The sequence below is a fragment of the Hemiscyllium ocellatum genome, chromosome 32, assembly GCF_020745735.1.
Source record: "Hemiscyllium ocellatum isolate sHemOce1 chromosome 32, sHemOce1.pat.X.cur, whole genome shotgun sequence".
In the NCBI taxonomy this organism is placed as follows: Eukaryota; Metazoa; Chordata; class Chondrichthyes; order Orectolobiformes; family Hemiscylliidae; genus Hemiscyllium; species Hemiscyllium ocellatum.
The window spans coordinates 42,630,335-42,650,173 of NC_083432.1; positions in this window are offsets into that span (position 1 = coordinate 42,630,335).

Below are 19,839 nucleotides of genomic sequence, written 5' to 3' on the forward strand. Positions count from 1 at the left end.
CTTTTCCCTCTCACCCTAAATCTATACTTTCTAGTTCTGAACTCCCCCACCCCAGGGAAAACACCTTGCCTATTTATCCTTTCCATGCTCCTCATGATTTTATAAATCTCTATAAGGTCACCCCAGCCTATTCAGCCTCTCCCTACAGTCAAATCCTCCAACCCTGGCAAAATATTTGTAAATCTTTTCTGAACAATCTGGTGTCAATCTTAATCAGGGCAATTTTGCAATATCAAGGGAACTGTATAAATGCAAGTTGTTATTAATCTTTTCCTTCGTCTGTCAGAAATCTCAATCAGTTTCCACAGTACAGATTGGAAATGTCACTCGGAAAGATCACACGGTGGTATTTTGAATTGGAAACTTGGTTCGGTTGGAGCAGGAATGTATTTCTGAGACTAGGGCTGAGGCACAATAGGGGGAACGACTGCTCCAACAGAAGCAAAATACTGGAAATCTGAAACAAACATGGAATATACTGGAGAAACTCAGTAGGTTTTGGCAGCATCTATGGAGAAAAATAGAGGTAAATGTTTGAATCCGGTATGAGTCTTCTTCAGAGCTTGTCCAGCTTATTGCTGACATGGAATATGCAGGATGAGAATTATTTCATTTGCCATTTCTGACCTTATTTATTTTGTTCACAACAAAGTTTAGTATAAGGGACCCTTTTGAGGCAGGGTCACTGGACCCGAAACTGTGATTTCTCTCCACCGATGCTGGCAGACCTGCTGAGCTTTTCCAGCATTTGTTTGTTTTTGTTTCTGATTTATAGCATCTGCAGATCTTTCGGTTTTTAACCAGTATAAAATATACAGAATCACGGAACTTGATACTGCAGCAAGAGACCATTCAGCCCATCAGGTACCTGATTTTTTAAAAAGAGGTATCTAATAAAGCTCACTGGACTGCTTCTCCCCCACAGCCATTTTTCAAAGTGCCTATCGGATTTCCTTCTGAAAGTTGTTTTTTGATCTTGCTTCAACCAGTCTTTCAGGCAGTCGAGAGTGTGGTGGTGGAAAAGCATAGCTTTTGCCCGAAAGGTCGACTCTCCTACTCCTCAGATGCTGCCTGACCTGCTTGTGTTTTTCCAGCACCACACACTCGACTCTGATCTCCAGCATCTGCAGTCCTCACTTTCGCCCAGTCTTCAGGCAGTGCACCCAGATCACAACTTGCCGAGTAGTTAAAAAAATCTCCTCATCCCTTCTTTTGTTTCCTTGCCAATTATTGCCAAGTCTGTCTCCTTTGGTCAGATTATAAGACATGGAAGTAGGCCATTCAGCCCATCGCGTCTACCAACAGCTTGCCACTGGAAACAATTTACACGTAAAAATTTTGCTCTCATTTTGAGGCACTGTGTTAGATCTGTGTCTCTAATAAACCTAGTCAAAGAGGCATCTGGGAATGGTGACACATCGCTAACACGGATTGCTCTGACACTTTGCAAAGTTAAAACAAATCGCGTCCAAAAAGGAATAAAATTAGCCATATTAATGTTACAGTATGAATATGCAAATGAACAGGCATGGCAGGATGATTTCCAAGGTTGTAATCTCATTGTTGGATTTAATGAGCAATTTAAAATTACAAGAGAGAAGTCGCAAGAAATCAAAGTCACACTGAGATGCCTTATTGTTTCTGATGGGATTCTAACTGTGGCCCCCGGCAGTGTTTCTCCCAGGCACTGAGATGTTCTTAGGCAGTATACCTGCCCCTTTAAGGACACAAGTCTTTGTAAGGCGGGGGAATGGGACCACAAAATTCAACTAAAAGACTGACCGTCCCTTTTTATTAAATGACAATGTATGCGGATTTCAGAATATTTATTGTATGAGGGTCCACAATCAAGCCTTCCTTAAAGAGTATTGTCTCAGATGCTCCTCAGTTACACTGCCCCCTGCAGCTTATTCTGTATGCGCCCATGGCGAAAAAATTATTATCATGATGAAATTTTTTGCAAGTTTATTAAATGGTAATCACTAGCTCATTACCTATTAAATATCACCTTTCAATACAATTACAGTACATATATTAGATATGAGCCAACCTCCCGTGGCATCGCTTGCAGTTAGCTTGAAAATGATGTATTTGCTAACGGCAATGTACAATGAAATATTCTGTTGCTACAGACCAGTTAAGTGCAATTAATTTGTTCCAGTAAGTTTGTACGGTCTAGTTGTGATGGAGGTACATTCTGAAATTAAATGGAAACTGATTGTTCTTCAGCAGGTGATAAAGGCTATATTTTTTGTAAGCACCCTTAATCCTTCCAACTCGCCCAGAAACAAAAAGAGAAATTGCTGGAGAAACTCAGTAGGTCTGGTAGCATCTCTGGAGAAACAACTCAGCTCTTTCTCGAGCATTTTATAACCAAGAAGTCACTTGTGAAATGTAGCCACTATTGTAATTTTTTTTTAAAAAGTCCAGCAAATTATGTAGAATAAGCTCCAACAAATTGCAACATGGTAATGACTAGGTCACCTGTTCGAGAGAACTAGAAGGCAAACCAATGAAGCTTCGTTCTGAAGAAAGGTCATTAAACGCAAAACGTTAACTCTATTTCTCTCTCCATTAAGTTGAATTGCTTGTGTTTTGGTTATTTGCGTGTTTAAAACCCGAGCGTTAGCTCTTTTTTTTTCAGTCTCTCCACAAATGAAGATCTTATGCTCGAAACTTCGACTCTCCTGCCCCTCGGATGCTGCCTGACCTGCTGCGCTTTTCCAGCACCACACTCTTCGCCTCTGATCTCCAGGATCTGCAGTCCTCACTACCTTCCCGGAGGCTGCCATGTTTGCTGAGTTCCTCCAGCACGTTCTGTGTTTACAACCTGAACATTAACTCTGTTTCTCTCTCTCTCTCTATACACACACAGATGCTGCCAGACCTGCTGAATGTCTCCAACAAGTCTGGGAGCACCTGTGGAAAGAGAAGCATTTCGAGTTCCATTTGACTAAAGAGTTTCTCCAGCAGTTCCCGTCTTTATTAAAGATCTCCAGCATCCACGGGTGCAGTACTTTATTTGTATTTTGATTATTAATCTATTCTTGTATTGGTCGGGCAGAACTCCCCTGCTCTGCTCCCAATATTACTGGAGATTTGGAATATAGGAGGAGAGTAGGGATGTTGGTTTATTGTATCATCAGAGAGATGGCACCACCGACGATGCAGCACTCCCTCAGTCAGCAGTCTCCGAGGTGGAGTTTGGCTCCCGCAATGATTGTTCAGAGAAAAACTCCCAATATCGGTTCCTGTTTCTCCATGAACTTGCACTTTCATGTCAATGATCGAATCCCTTCCTTGGACAGAACGAATAATAAGCAAATGATTTTCTTTGTCTTTTGATCAGATAGAATGTCCGAAACTAAGGAGCTGATAACATGGATACCTGAAATGAGACAGTATGCACAGTTCCAACGGGTTGTATGCTTAATCTGTCACCTCGAAATGAACAATATAGTGGCTAAAATGACGCCCAGGACGCCCCAGAGACTTTTACAGCCATTTAGTTACATTTTGGAATTTGGAATGTTGCTCACTGCACCATCTCATCTCCGCACAGCAAGATCCCACTGATCTTTTTTTTTAGATCGAATGTTCAAACGTTGAATATTTTAAATCAGGAATGAGCGGTGGTTGAGTAGCCCAGTTAAACCCCCCACTCCCAACCACTAGGGAACGGACATTTCTGTTATGTACCAGATCGATCAAGATGGGAAATTGGGACAGGTGGAAAGGTATGCGTTTTGGGGGAGGTGTGTGTGTCTGTCAAAGAGAGGGAGAAAAAACACCGGGCTTACAGATACCTGCCCTACTTCTTGCCTCAGAAATCAGGCAGCAATTCACAGCCAGCAATTTCAGGAGGATACAGAGGAGGAGTGGAAATTAAACAGAGCAGTGAGAAACCAAGCGTCTAACGCTTCGTGTTAATTCTCTGCGTCCGGTCATAACCTTTTTTTCCCCCTAAGAATCATCAGTTATACTCTGCTCATTAATTGCACGTAACTCTCAAAAAAATAATTCCAATTTTAGTAGCAACTAGGTCATGGTGTAAAAATATCACGGCAGTGTGGGGCTACCGGGGTTAATTCACAGGGAGTTAGCTGTCTAAGTGGCGCTGATTCCTGGACAGCACAAGGACTTGCAGCAGGTAATGCACTGCCCAGTGCCCACGGCTGTGTCTGAAGCCCCCGGACTGAGGGTGGTTTAATCTTGCCGCCCTCCACTGGGCCTGCTTGCCAGCAATGACTCGCCTGCCAGGCTTGAGACAGAGAAATGAATAGAGTCGCATCCAAACGTTATGAGCTGACTGCTCACCAGGGACAGGAATGTGGGGGCGGTGGATGGGGAGGGACCCGCTCCCACAGAGAAAGGGCTGACGACTTCATTAGTGAGAAGGATTACTCCCACCTCATTAAAATTACCAGAGAGTGAGAGTGAGGGCTGCGAGGAGCTGCCTCATTCAAAGAGCACACATGGGTCCTGATGTAAGACAAGTGAGCCTTATTTGAGCGGTGAGAAAGTGCAGGTGTGTCATACAGTATTCCGCCTGAGTACCAGCTCCTGTGAACCACTGAAGATGTCTCTATCACCACAGCAATAAGATGAGAATTCATGAAGGCTTCCCCCACCAGCAGCAGATGGGAAATTCTGTATTCATCAAATACAGGTAACAGCTTCACTGTTTCTGATTATTTTGTGGGAGAGATGGTGCCTGCTAGCTACAGAATTAGATTGAATCCTGTACTCCCCCCAGTTTGTCGTTATTTGATAACTCGGGGTCTGTGCTGGGTCGGGGGCAGTTATCGAGGTGACCATGTAGTCCCTGTCCCAATTTGGGTTCATCGCCCCTCTCAGACACATGAACTTGACCTGGGGAACGAGTCCGGATGGAGTGCCAGACACCCACAATCCGCACAGCCTCTTCATTGTCAACCGGCTTGCAGGATTTCGGCAGGTTTGCTGAGGACCTGATGCGCCGAGAGGAGGCGGGATACCGGGTTGTTGTGAGTGGGGGGAGGAAAGGACAGCGGGTGGTTCACCACAGTCAGGGTGCTAACCGAGAGAGCCAAGCCTGCTGAGTTGTCCAGAGCTCCTCAGAGTGCAAATCCTGGTCGACTTTTCAGGGCCAGCAGACAAGATTGAATGGACATGGACTCTGTCACTCTGGCATTCACCCTTAACCCAGTCCTCCTCCTGCCCCGTCCCATTTTCGCCCAAATAAGGACATTTGGATGAAATACATTCAGCATGTAAACTGTACTCCAGTGGCTGTTTCGCTCAGCGTTGTGAATTCACTGAAGTATTCCCTTCTCTTTAAATTCCATTGTCTGGAATTTTGATGTTTGCTGGGTTTTTTTTTGCACTACATTCAGAAGAGATAGTGAATGCTTTGCAGGCGTTTTGCAAGTGCTTTATGACTGGAGAGGGGCTAAAGGATGTCAGTGGATAATTATTCCTGTTCCTAGAATGTGCCATTTATATATACTCCACAGCATGTTTAATCTAGGAATGTATAGGAGAGTGGAAATGTTAATGGAAAATGCTGAAATATTGGACAATATTTTACAAGGAAACAGGTAGCATAATGTTTCAGGTCTTAGAGCCTGGTGTATCTAGTATTATCTATTGTGCCTGGAAAAAATAAAACCCTCGTGTTAGTAAAGCAGAGCTGGGGAATGGAAGTGGCATTGAGAGATGGGAAAGGCTGCTTCGTGAGGATCAGTGGGTCTCCTGATTGTGTACCATCCAAGTGTCTTGGGTCCCAAGGTTGATGCCATTTGTCAAAACCTTAAAACTGGACAAAGGTGGAGCACTAATGAGAGTACGAGGAGCATGGTGGAGGGGTGGTAAGGTGGGGTATGGTGGTGGGGTGATATTGAGGATGACACTGGGGATGATGGGAGTGAGTGTGGGAATGGGATTGAAGCAGGAGGTTTAAGCTTGAGATGTTGGGGAGATGGGAGGAGGTGTGGCAGGCAGGAAAGTGAGGACAGTGGACAGTGTGTTTAGAAGTGGGATTGGGCATAGCAGTGGCAAGTCTGAAGGGGGCATGGTTGGAAGTTGGGTGAGAATGGCAACATTGGGAGTGGAGAGGTGAGGACTGGATGTGAATTGAAATTGGACGCCAGAGTTTGAGATTGGGTTGCTAGAGCGGTTTGGCTTTTCAGGGAGTTGGGAGTGAGGAGGTGGAATAGTGGGGGTTCGGAGTAAGAAAGGCAGAGGTTGGAAGGGAAGGTGATTAGGATTCTGGTAATGGGAGAGGTAAGGGAATTTCGAATAGGAACTGAATGTTGAAAAATTGGTGGATAAAAGATTTGGGAGTGTGTGAAGAAGTGTGGATAAAAATGGGAATGGCACTGAGGGGGGGGAGAAACCCTGACTTCTGATGTCTGGTACCTGTTTAAGATTAATTTAAATTTCCCCACACTGGATTAAATAGAAAACTGAGATTTCTATTTTCAAAATAATATCTTTGACTAGTCATATAGAAAATTTTTGGGTAACCCATTTAAAAACAGAAAGTCAGATTCAATACTGGATAGTTTGCATCCCCTTTTAAATCTCTCGGTCACAGACGACAAAAAACAAATTCTGGAAGAAATTTCCAGTGAATAAAACGGCTGTGTTAGTGTGTCTTGGGAGGCAGGGGTATTCCAGCTAGAAGCAAGCACACAGAATAGAGTGGGGGGCATACTGTCACACCCCTCATTTCTAATCCATTCGTGTACCAGCACCTACATAAGAGGTTTGCAATCTCCATCTGAGATCGCCCATCTATGATTCCATCTTCTATCTCTGGTCCATAATGGATTTTAGTGTGTGATTTTAGGGGTGGGGAGGGAGTTGGTAATAGTCCAGGGCTCTCACCCCTTGCTGTTTCTACACTGATGGCAACTGCAGACAATTGGGATACTCAGCATAATGACGAGTCATTCGGTGAGATACGAGAAGGTAGTAATTGCCTGTGGAGAGGTATCTGCAGCGAGGGTGCTTATATCATCGGATGAGGAGGAAAATAAAGAAAACAAAAAAGAAAATCAAAAATAAGGACTGCTTTTGTAATTTTCTTGATGCCGTGGGTCCCAGTTATTTTAAAATTGCCAAGCTTTACAAGAGACACAGAGTAGCGTTCCACGACAAATATGTCTCATTGTTAATACTTGCCACTCCCACACACAATGCAGCTTCTGTAAGGAATCACCTTGAAATATAAAATTTCTGTTACTTTTTTAAGCCCGTGAGTGCATCGTCCAGTTGCCTTTGACAGTTATCCGTCTTCATGATGTTTAATTCTTTTGTTGTTCCAATATTCTATGCCTCCCCCCACCCCCAAAAATGATCCAGGAGAAGCTAACACCCCTGGTCTCAACATGTTAGAAGTCCTTTGACATTTTGACCAAAGCAGTGAATCCAAAGACACTGATTGCATTGGAAGTGTTGCCAATGCTGCATGACTGCCTTGGAATCTCCAGGAAACAGAAGTTGAGATCCAGGATTCTGCTGAGGATAATTCTGGAGAGAGAAAAAAAACAAATTTTGGAAAAAAAAAGTGCTTTTAGTGCTTTTGTTTACTAGTTTTAAAAATATTGACAGCGAATATGACAGATAGTGGGAGTGTGGGTGGACTGGATTACTTTGGAGATTGCACAGTCGAGACCTATTGAGTCCTCACTATCCATCTACACACTTGTGCTTCGATTCACTGGGCAGTGAGCAGATGAGAGCAATGCTGGCTGAATTCTTCCCTGCTTTAGCCCCTCAGCTGTGATCAGTAAAAGTAAAAGGCAATGCTTACTTCCCCTGATGAAGCTTCTGACACCTCAGGATCTCAGTCAGTGCCAGGAAGGGCATAGGAACAGAAGCAAAGACTGGTGTAAATATACTATGTACTCAGTCATCATTGGGCAATTGCAGGAGGTGGTTATCTATTTGTTAGCTCAGAGGAAGTATCATTGCCAGTCAGCATCATAAAAGTGTTAGGTACCATCAGGGCAGACGGCATTGTGGTGACGGTGCTACACAAGTAAAGCAGACACCTGGACTAATGTTCTGTGGATCTGCTTCCACATCCAGGGAATTTTTTATTCATTCATGGATGTGGTCATTTTATTTCGGCCAGCATCCATTGCTCGCCCCTAGTTGCTCTTGTACAGGTGGTGCTGAACATAGAACATAGAACATAGAAAAATACAGCGCAGTACAGGCCCTTCGGCCCTCGATGTGGCGCTGATCCAAGCCCACCTAACCTACACTAGCCCACTTTCCTCCATATGCCTATCCAATGCCCGTTTAAATGCCCATAAGAGGGAGAGTCCACCACTGTTACTGGCAGGGCATTCCATGAACTCACGACTCGCTGAGCAAAGAATCTACCCCTAACATCTGTCCTATACCTACCACCCCTTAATTTAAAGCTATGCCTCCTCGTAATATCTGACTCCATACATGGAAAAAGGATCTCATGGTCAACCCTATCTAAACCCCTAATCATCTTGTACACCTCTATCAAGTCACCCCTAAACCTTCTTTTCTCCAATGAAAACAGCCCCAAGTGCCTCAGCCTTTCCTCATGCGATCTGCTGTCTTGAGCAGTTGTGGTCCATTTACTGCTAGCAGACACAATGTTATTAATTAGGGAGTTCCAGGGCCTTGACTGAAGGAATGGCAATATATTTCCAAGTCAATTTGGTGATTGGCTTGGAAGGGAACTTACAGGTAGTGGTGTTCCCATATATCTGCCCTTCCCCTTTTAGATGGTAGTGGTCATAGGCTTATGTTTATGAATATAGTGTCAATAGAGCAGGCAGCTGGGTGCTGGATGGTGTCAAGCATCTTGAGTGTTGTTTATTTATATGGCTAGTCCAGTTCAGTTTCTGATCAATAGTAACCCCCCAGAATGTTGATAGTGGGGGATTCAATGATGGTGAAGTTATTGTATATCAAGGGTGAGGGGTAGATTCTCTCTTATGGGTGATAGTCATTGCCAGAACCTGAGAAACATGGATGGTATTTGCCACTCATCAGCCCAAACCTGGATATTGTCCAGGACTTGCTGCATCTTGATATCAACTGCTTCAATATCTGAGGAATTGTGAATGATATAAACGTGATTAATAAATAATGAGGTTTAAAATTATATTTCTAGAAATGATAAGCATGAAATACAGATTTACAGTAAATACCTCTCTGCTTTGCTAATATCCTTTAGGGAATGAAATCTGCTGGTCATACCATGCCCTAAATATATTCTTAGATCCACAGCAGTGTGGGTGTCTGGGAAATAGCCTGACAAGCCTATCTGTTGAAGAATAATTAAGGATGGGCATTAAGTGTTAGTCTGACCAGCATCACTTGCGTCCTAGGAAAAAATAACAAAAAATTCTGACTTTGTAACTCAATGAGGCATCCTTTCTCCTGAGGATACCTTTTGCAAATGAGGTTGGGAGAACACAGCCTACAGACTCTGACTGCTCGTCACCTGAGGCTCCCCGAACTGGGAATGTAAAATCAGAACAATGGCTCACCTTGTTCCCGGGCAAATTCAACCTGTTTAAAAGATGTGACTTTCACACATGTACTTCAGAGAGAGAGAGACTGAGAGAGTCAGACAGAATACTGAACAACATGCAGAGACACTGGGAGACTAGCTGACAAAGGACTAAAGCTTTTCAGAAGAGTTGAGAGAGATGGTCTGAATCTGCAGTTATGCTGCAGGAATTAAACAAAAGGAAACTAGCAGATCTCAAGTGGCATTGCTTATGGTAAGTCAGGTGCTGCACTGCTTCATAGGGCAGGGACATTATGCCCGCAGTATCATGTGACATGGTGTATTATTCTGCTGCTAAGGTGTCCCATTTGATGTGCCTATTGTCTCTTGCAAACTTTTTGTTACCTTCATAAAAAATACTGGTCAACTGAATTTAGAAAACACTATGGTAACAATGAAATAGACAACAGTTTCGGGAAACAGTGGTTCAATAAAGTACAAATGCTATACTCAATAGATGTTGCCTTTTTTCATATCCAGAACAATATGCACTCCCTTGGCTCGGTGATGTATTTTATTTTGATTATATTTCTGTAAGTCACATTCAGACTTCTGGTATGTCAAAGCTGCTACATGAATCCAAGTTTTTGTTGGCTTGTTTCACATAAGCTGAGATATCTCAGTTTTAACAAATGTTTCTAACGGTTCATGGGTTGTTAATGGGGTGAGCATGGAGGCTAACTATTGTTTGATCATCATATTTCAAAAGTGAAGTAAAATGTTTGCTCGATAAAATAGGAATTGCCACATTGATTATTCTGTGTAGAAAGGCAGAAGTAGGTACTGCAGATGCTGGACATTAGAGTCATGATTAGAGTGGTGCTGGAAAAGCACAGCAGGTCAGGCAGCATCCTAGGAACAAGAAAATTGACGTTTCGGGCAAAAGCCTTTCATCAGGAATCCATGATAAAGGGTTTTTGTCCGAAACATAGATTTTCCTGCTCCTCAAACGCTGCCTGACCTGCTGTGCTTTTCCAGCACCACTCTAATCTTATTCTGTGTAGAAAGTCATGATGCATTGATCACAGAATCTTAATGTGCAGAAGGAGGTCATTTGCCCCATTGTCTCCATGGTAGCACTACAGTTTATTCCCCTCCCTATAACTCCTGAAAATTTTTACTTTTCAAGTAAAATGCCTTTTGAAATTGAATATTGAAACTGCTTCTGTCAGATTTTCAAGTTGTGCATTTCAATGCAGCAAAGAGGTAGCCAGGCATATTGTGCTTATTTTGACAATCCCATTCCTCCTTCCCTGATCAAATTAGGGGAACCACAATTAAAATCATTGCTCATTTCCTGTCACTCAGCTTTTAAACAATTCTTTCATGGGATGTGCAAGTTAGTAGCCATGCTAAAATTCATCGTCCATCTCTAATTGCCCTTGGGAGCAAATTGTTAGTTGCCTTCTTGAACCACTGCAATCTCAGTGGTGTAGGTGCACCCATTGCACTATTAGGAAGGGAGTTCTAAAATATAAATCCACTGACTGTGAAGAAACAATGATATTATTTCAAGTCTGATGCTTACTTTGTTGGTTGAGGGGAAATCGGGGGCTGACCAGTGTCAATATTAACAATGATCATTGCAGGGCTTAAAACGACCAAGGTCCATTGAGTTAACTTTCTACTATCCAGATAGAGACATGATACAGAGCAATGAAGTTGTTGGCAAATCATAACGATTAATCTTCATTAATTGGTCTACAACACTCAATTCAACTATTGATGTTATTTCAGCTGCCTAATGAGCTAGGTGCCTGACGCAAATGTCCTGTTCAGTAAAACCCAGCAGTCAGCCAGAGTGGAGAGGGGGTTTGCGACATCTCTTGTATTCCTGTCCCTCCCAGGGAGATTAGATCTCTGCCATCATCCCACGCCACCCAACTCACCCTCCCTGCCCAGTCCCAGGACTTATCTGACTGCCAACCCGTTGGACTCTGCGCTCCAAAGGCATGCTACTGGAGAGTCGGCTGTAGATGCCCATTTTGGATAAGTATTTAACTGGTTAGATGCTAACATCTCACAGCTGCTAAAATGAAATGAGTGCTCCTGGAAAAGCAACTTACAAATCCCACTGGCTTTCTTTTGGTAGGTTAATATTCCCCACTGTGCAGGCAGCCTGGCAAAGATACGGACGGGCGGAGAGATGTAGAATTGATTAATAGACTAGATAGAAATGTACCGATAGCTGTATATTCTTCTATTCCTCAAGGTCTCTTGCGGCACTGCAGCAGTGCCCCTACCTCTGAGCCTGGAGGGTAGGGTTAATCCCAATCATTCCAGCCATGTGTCATAACATATCTGCACAGGTTGTTTACAAAATATCTACAAGGTGATGGGCCAAGTTCTAGAAAATGGGATTAGAGTGGATAGGTGTTTAATGACTGGCATAGACATGATGGGCCAATGGGTCTCTTTCTGTGTTGTAAAATCTCTACGATTACCCTTAGCTCCTGCTGACAAACTGTTGACTTATTCAACTGGCATCAACAGTCACCTGGCTCCCAGATAGCACGGAATAGGTCAATATTCAAACAGTGAGGCACTAGAAAAACACAGCAGGTCAGGCAGCATCCGAGGAGCAGGAGAGTTGAGGTTTCGGGGTTAAGCCCTCCATCAGGATGAAGGGCTTATGCCCAAAAAGTTGATTCTCTTTCTCCTCAGATGCTGCCTGACCAGCTGTGCTTTTCCGGTGCCACATTTTCTAACTCTGATCTCCAGCATCTGCAGTCCTCACTTTCTCCTGGAATAGATCAATAGTCAAACAGACCGATACTAATGTACGAAAGTAAATTGACTGATTGCTTATTCCTATCAGATACAGGAAGCATAAGGTCAGACAATTCGCAATACTCTTCAGCCCTCTGCTCTACTTTAATCACAGCTGCTGATGGGACTGTGTATCCTTTAGAGATGAATAGATATAAATCCATAAAGATAGTTAAGGCACCAATAGGTTATTCATGTCATGGTTGATAATGAATCTCATTGGCTCATGGATCATTCCCTTTGGACTAAAACTAAGACATGAATCAGAACGAAGCACAGTTAATGGGATTAATAAAGGGGTAATGAAATCCAGAATTTTGGAAATTGCCAGGGTGATGCCTGAGTGATTGATAAATGCTCCCTGAGTTGTGGGATTATAACAGAGAGATGCACCTTTCCTGGTTTGCAATCACTTTAACAATGTGTGTGAACGACATCTGTGCTCTCACTGCACCAGTGCCAGCAGCAGCGAGACACTGTGTTAAAATTATATTGAAAGGAGAGGGAGAAGGAGTTGAAATGTCTTTAGGTTAAGTGTTGCTTTGCATCTTAAATACTACCAAAGGCAGGAATTGCTCTATACCTTCACCGTGTTCATGAAGGTCATCGATAATGGGTTAGAAACAGAATCTAATTTCAATTATTCTCCGGTACCAGAAAATACCAAATCCTGAAACACACCACACTCTCTGCCCCAAACCAAACCACCAGGCTCGAATGGGACAGCACTACAGGAGTAACTCAGTCTTACTTACTTTGCACCTTGTCAATGCATTTTAGTTTGTGGAAGATTTGCTAAATCAGGAAAGTCCTGACTACACAGTAGCTCCCAGGTCCACTCCGCTCCTCCGACCAAATAAAACAGTAACTGAGATATGTCGCTTTCCAATTTTGAACAGGAGCAAATTTCCTGCTAACTCCAGCCCCCCTCTCCCTTTTACACTGTAGGAAATGAGGCAGCAATGAGTGGAGTCCATGGGGAATCCAATAGCGATGGGGAATCTCTCTCTGGTGCCACTGGCAGGGATACAGCAGAGATACATTGAGTGACAGGTTTGGACATTGGGAAATAATAGGTACTGTGGTCCCCGTCATACTGACAGACTGCCAGAATATGATCCCTGGGAACATGACTCTTTAACACTTCTCTAAATCCACCTTGAGCTGTGTAGCGTGGGTTGCAGGTAGACAGGATGGCGGAGTAAGCATTTGGTATACTTGCCTTTATTGGTCAGTGCATTGAGTATAGGAGTTGGGAGGTCAGATTTAACAGGCCATTAGTTAGGCCACTTTTGGAATATTGTGTTCAATTCTGGTCTCCCTTCCTTCGGAAAGATGTTGTTAAACTTGAAATGGTGCAGAAAAGATTTACAAAGATGTTGCCAAGTTTGGAGGGTTTGGGCTATAGGGAGAGGTTGAATAGGCTCTGGCTATTTTCCCTGGAGCATCGGAGGCTGAGGGGTGACCTTACAGAGGTTTATTAGATCATGAGGAGCATGGAGAGGTGAATAGACAAGATCTTTTCCCTGGGGTGGGGGAGTCCAAAGCTAGAGGGCATAAGTTTAAAGTGAAAGGGGAAAGATTTAAAAGGACTTAAGGGTCAACTTTTTCACGCAGATAGAGGTGCGTGTACGGAATGTGCTGCCAGAGGAAGTGGTGGAGGCTGGTACAATTGCAACATTTAAAAGGCATTTGGATAGGTATATGAATAAGAAGAGTTTGGAGGGATACGGGCCGGTGCTGGCAAATGGGACTAGTCTAATTTAGGATATCTGGTTGACATGGACGAATGAGACTGAAGGATCTGTTTCTGTGCTGTACGTCTCTACGACTCTATAATTAAATCTATCTCCTCGTAACATTCTGGCTGACCACTGGTCAGAATTTTAAAGTTATTTTCAAAATAAAATTTCATTCTCCTTTTGTGGTTTGTAGTAGGCAGTGTATAGGCCATATGGAACAAGGCTATACTTGCAAAACCCAAATGTGATTATTTTTCAAACAAGCAGCACTTACTGAACACTAGCTACACAAACATTAAATTTAAGATAATCACTCAAGCTTATTTATGCCACATAACAGTGGCATTGATTAATAACGGGGTGGGGGGGGGGGCAATCAAACAGAATGGGCTCGTGCCCTGTGCCTTTCTAAAATTAAATTACCTGAGAGATTGGGGAGCCTATCGTTCCATATTGCTTTCTCCATGACAACTCCTTGTGCAGTCAGAATCAACTTACCAACCAATCAGAATCTCTTTGATCTTTGTCATAAATTTGTGATCATTTCAAATTTGACATTCTTGAATTTGTCCTGATGAGTGCAATATGAAAACTTGTTTTTGTGTTTGTTTAGTTCAGTGATATACATTCTCATTATTATACAACTGAGTGAATTCAGCAGCAACAAAAAAACGACCTTTGCCCCCATTGAAAAGATAAAGAAAGCCCCATTTGCAGTGAAATTGTAGTTCCAGAGCTAAGATTGAATTTTGTCGATGTTAGAATCTCCAGCTTAGCTTAGACCAGAGTAAGTGGCAGGGAGAATATGTATCTTATGATCAAACTCAACAAAGTCAGATCTGACATCCTGATCTCGGCTGGAGTCAATGTTAAGTGGTTACAGTGGCCCTTGAAGACCAGAGCTTGCATGGATGAAATAGCAACTTTCTACAAAGCTCCAGACTCACAGAACACAACAGAACAAACCAGTGAATAAGGTATGAGGATATTGCAGCCCCTTTGCACAGCAGGCAATCACAGCTCTTTGAGCACCGCAGTTCCTGTTAATATTATGATGCACTGGGTGACGTCTTGAAAGCATATTAGGATCAATGGGCTGGATATCTGTGATATCAATTAATTTAAATCATTTTTAGTATAAGCACAGGCTAAGGCCACACCTGGGGTTCACTGTTCCCTTACCTTAAGGCTGAAATGGAAGTCAAAATCCCACATATTGTGGAAAACAGTCTCATATTGTGAATTTCCTGGGAATGACCAATTAATGGCTGCTATGTAATTGAAGCTAGTGGGATGGCTCTTGAATTTGACGGACCATTCAGAGGTTTTCTAACACCAAAGGAGCAGTGGAATACCATGTTAGGTGAGTATATTGCATTATGTAATGCTCTTGTGGAGCAGTAGTAGCATCCCTACCTCTGGGATAGAAGGCCTGGGTTATATTGTGCCTGAACCGGCTAATTAAAATATCTATAATATTCCCTCTTTCAGTGTCCATTCAGAATGCTAACTTGTCTTTTCTCATTGCAGATACTGATGGATCCAACATTTTTTATTCCCAATTCCAATTTTCAGTGTTTTTTTTTCTCTGGACGGGTAATGCTTTGTTATCTAAAGTACCCCTGTTTATTTGCCTGATAATCTGTTTATGTTCAATTTCTAACAAATATTATTTATTCTTTGTTATCTATCTCACACCTCACTCCTGTTAACAATAATGGAAAAATAATCATTTACTTGTAAGGAACTGAGAATGGCCATCACTTTGCACTATAGAGGGAGGACATAGATGATGCCTGTGTGAAACACATTTGTTGGGACCCCTGTAATAATTTGTTTTGTTTCTGCAAGGATTTCACAACTCTCCCATTGAAGCCTCAAAGTGAAAGTGGACAGATTTCTATGGGTGGATAATCTTCTCCTGGCCAACTGCGTTCACTCTAACCCCTTTAATCTAACTCTTTTCACTCTAACCATTGTATGGTAAGCCCCTTCACTCCATCATCCGTTCCTCCCTCATCTATCGCTCCCTCATCCATCACTCCATCATTCTTTGCTCCAGCATCCTTCCGTCCTATCTTGCATCCATCACTGCAAGCCCTTTCACCCTACCTTTCTTTAATTCATCCCTTCCATTTTAACCCCCTTCAATTTGGCCCCTTCTATAGTTTAATGGCAGCTTGACTGCTAAACAGAAGCGTATCATGTTCAAAAGCTCTCATCCAATGTATATATTTTGTTTTGACTTTGTAAAAACAAAACAGTGACACCATTCCCTTTTAAATGGAAACCTAAGTGCAGCTCACACAATCAGTAGGAAAAGTGCAGCTTCCTCAGCTAATTGCCATGGAGCTGGAGATCTGAAACAAACGCAACCAGAAATTGCTGGGAAAGGTCAGCAAAATCTGTGGAGAGAAAACAGAAATAAGGTTTCATGTTCGATGAACCTCCTTCAGAACTAGAAGCAGCTGGTATTCATGAAGGGGTGGGGGTGTTAGTAAACGATGAGCAGAGAGCTGGAGAGACGTACTAGAGAGAGTTAGACAGACAAAGGGCTGGTTGTTAGTAGGCCAGGGAAGAAGATAAGCCAGATAGATGATAATGGGGACGATGAGTGGTTGAAAACACATTGGCGAAAATGAAATCCATATATTTCCAAGTGTAATTTGCAGCATGAAAATTGGTGCTTTCAACTTCACTGCTTTAATGGTGGGAGTTGGGAAGTGGTTTTAACTGTTTAATGGATCACGATTCATTTACAATGATCCCCACGAAATAGTCAAGCTCACTTCAAGTGTTCGACTGGCACCTCTACACACCTGAGCAAGTCAACTGCGAACCTCCCACCTGGCGATAGCTCCAGGGGTTGCCCATATTTTAGGAAGATGCAAATGTTTCTTTTTTTTTGCAGAGTCGATGTTTTCTCAGGGAAAATGATGTACGAGTGAGCAGAGCTAAGCCTCAAAGGGGTTCAGCAGACAGCTTCATTAATCATATGCACATTGTGATAAATTTCTTCCGATAACTAATCTCTGATTAATGGATCCAGGAGCATACCCAAAAGCAGAGCTTCAGATGAGAGAGTTTCCAATCCGTCCCTCAGCCTGTGAAAATGCTCCTTACACCGGCAACAGAAAACCATGGATAAATTTGTTTTTGGCCTTAATGTACGGTGGGTTATCGACATGAAGCTGTTTGTGTCAGAGCCATGTAATAATGTACGATATAAATGTGAAATGGTAAACAGAAACTCAGTATTTATTAAATACTGAGAGACTGGGAAGTGTTGAACTTTAAAAGAAATTAGGTGTCTTTGTTCTTGCGTCCTTGGAAGTTAACATACAATACTGTAAGCAATTATGAAGGCTAATGATATGTTGGCCTTAATCACAAAAGCATTTGGGTACAGGAGTAAATGTGTCTTACTTCAATTATAGAGACCCTTGGGAGATCATGCCCGGACTATTGTCATATAATTCTACAGCACAGGAAAAGGCCCTTTGACTCATCAAGTCTACACTCGTCAAAAACAAGCACCTAATTATTCTAGTTACTTTTTCTGACACATGATCCATAACCTTATGTGCCTTGGCATTACAAGTGCACTGTCATGCAATCCCTACAGTGGGGAAAGACACTATTTAGCCTGCATCAATCCTCCTAAAGGCATCTCAGCCAGACCCACCCCATTCTTATAACCCTGCATTTCCCATGGCTAACTCATTGAGCCTGCACATCCCTGGATACAATGGGCAATTTAGCATGGCTAGCCCATCTAACCTGCATATCTTTGGACTATAGGAGGAAACCAGAGCACCCAGAGGAAAACCAAGTAGACAAGGAGAGAATGTGCAAACCCCCCACAGACAGTCACAGACAGGAGGGAATTGAACCCAAGTCTCTGGAGCTATGAGGCAACTGTGCAAACCACTGAGCCACCATGTCCCCTAGTTATTACTTAAATGTTATGAGGATTCTGTCTCTACTACCCTCATAGACAGTTAATTCCAGATTCCCACCAACCTCTGGGAGAAAAAAAAATTCTCACATTCCATTTAAACCTCCTGCCCTTTAACTTAAATCTATGCACCAGATCATTGATCCTTCTAGAAAAAGTAAATGTCTCTTCCTATCTTCCCTATCAATGTCTCCCATACGTTATACATCTCATCCAGGTCAACACCATGCATTCCCCCGCTCGCCCCCCAAGTCTTGTCTGCTCCTCCTGAAGAAGGGCTCATGCCCGAAACGTCGATTCTCCTGCTCCTTGGATGCTGCCTGACCTGCTGTGCTTTTCCAGCAACACATTTTCAGCCCAAGACAAATAACCCCCATGCTATCCAATCTCTATTCATAACTCAAACTTGTGAACCTAACTTGTATGCAGTTTTTGCCTCCTTACCTCCAGTACTAAACACTAGCCATTGAACAAACGCCACATATGTTCACCAAATTAATTCATGTGATGGAGAGGTTGTCCTTTGAGGAAAGATTAAATAGACTGGGTGGTCTATATTCTATGGAGTTCAGAAGAAAGTGAGGTAATCTCATTCAAACATGCAGGTGTAGTGATTGTTCGAGTAGATGCAAGATGAACATTTTAAATGGCTAAGGGGATATTGAATCAAGCTGAAAATGTGTTTCTGGAAAAGCCAGCAGGTCAGGCAGCATCCAAGGAGCAGGAGAATCGACGTTTCGGGCATGAGCCCTGAAGAAGGGCTTATGCCCGAAACGTCGACTCTCCTGCTCCTTGGATGCTGCCTCACCTGCTGTGCTTTTCCAGCAACACATTTTCAGCTTTGATCTCCAGCATCTGCAGTCCTCACTTTCTCCCGATATTGAATCAAGGGTCACAGGCTCAGTATAAAAGTTGTCATTTCAGGACTGAAATGGGAAGGAATTTCTTCACTCGAGAATGGTGAATCTTTGGAATTTTCTACCCCAGAGGATTGTGAAGGTTCAGTTGTTCATTCAAGTCTAGGGAGCAGATTTTTAAGATGAAGGGAGTGAGATTTAAAAAAGACATGAGGCAATTCTTTTACACAGATGGTGGTTCGAGTGTGGAATGAATTTCCTGAGGAAGTGGTGGGCGTGGGTACATTTACAACATTTAAAAGGTTTGGATGGATATGTACCAGGACCAGGCAGGTGGGACTGGTTTAGTTTGGGATTATGTTCAGCATGGGCTGCTTGGACTGAAGAGTCTATTTCCATGTTGTATGACTCTATGACTCTACGACTCTACAAGATCAATAGAGTTTTCCATATCAAGACATATGGGAATGGTGCAAGAAAATTGTGTTGAAATTGAAGGTCAGTGTGGACAGGAGGGGCTGACTGCCCTACTTATGCGTCAACTTACGTTCTTAATGTGAATACCTGTAACTAGTTTATGGCCTTTGGAGGGAGAACCATCTTTGATTATGTATTGCTCCCTAGTACACATCCTATTGGGTTTGACATGTGCTGTATTGGGTCTGGAACATGATGGTTGCATTTAGCTGCCAATTCAATCTGGTTCATTAAACAGACTGCTCTAATACCCAATATGGAGATCCAGCTAATTAGAGTCAGTAAGTTTCAAATGGCTGGTCAGAAATAACCAGTAGGAAATGTCTCCTTTTTCAAGTTTGATTGGCATGTGTAATAAAATGAACCTTAATGGACTCTGGTTATACATACAAACTTTTATTGATATATTAAAATGGCTCTTGTGCTATTGAACTTGGTAAGTCACAGGTGACACTCTGCGGTCACAGGCTCATTCATCATTATATT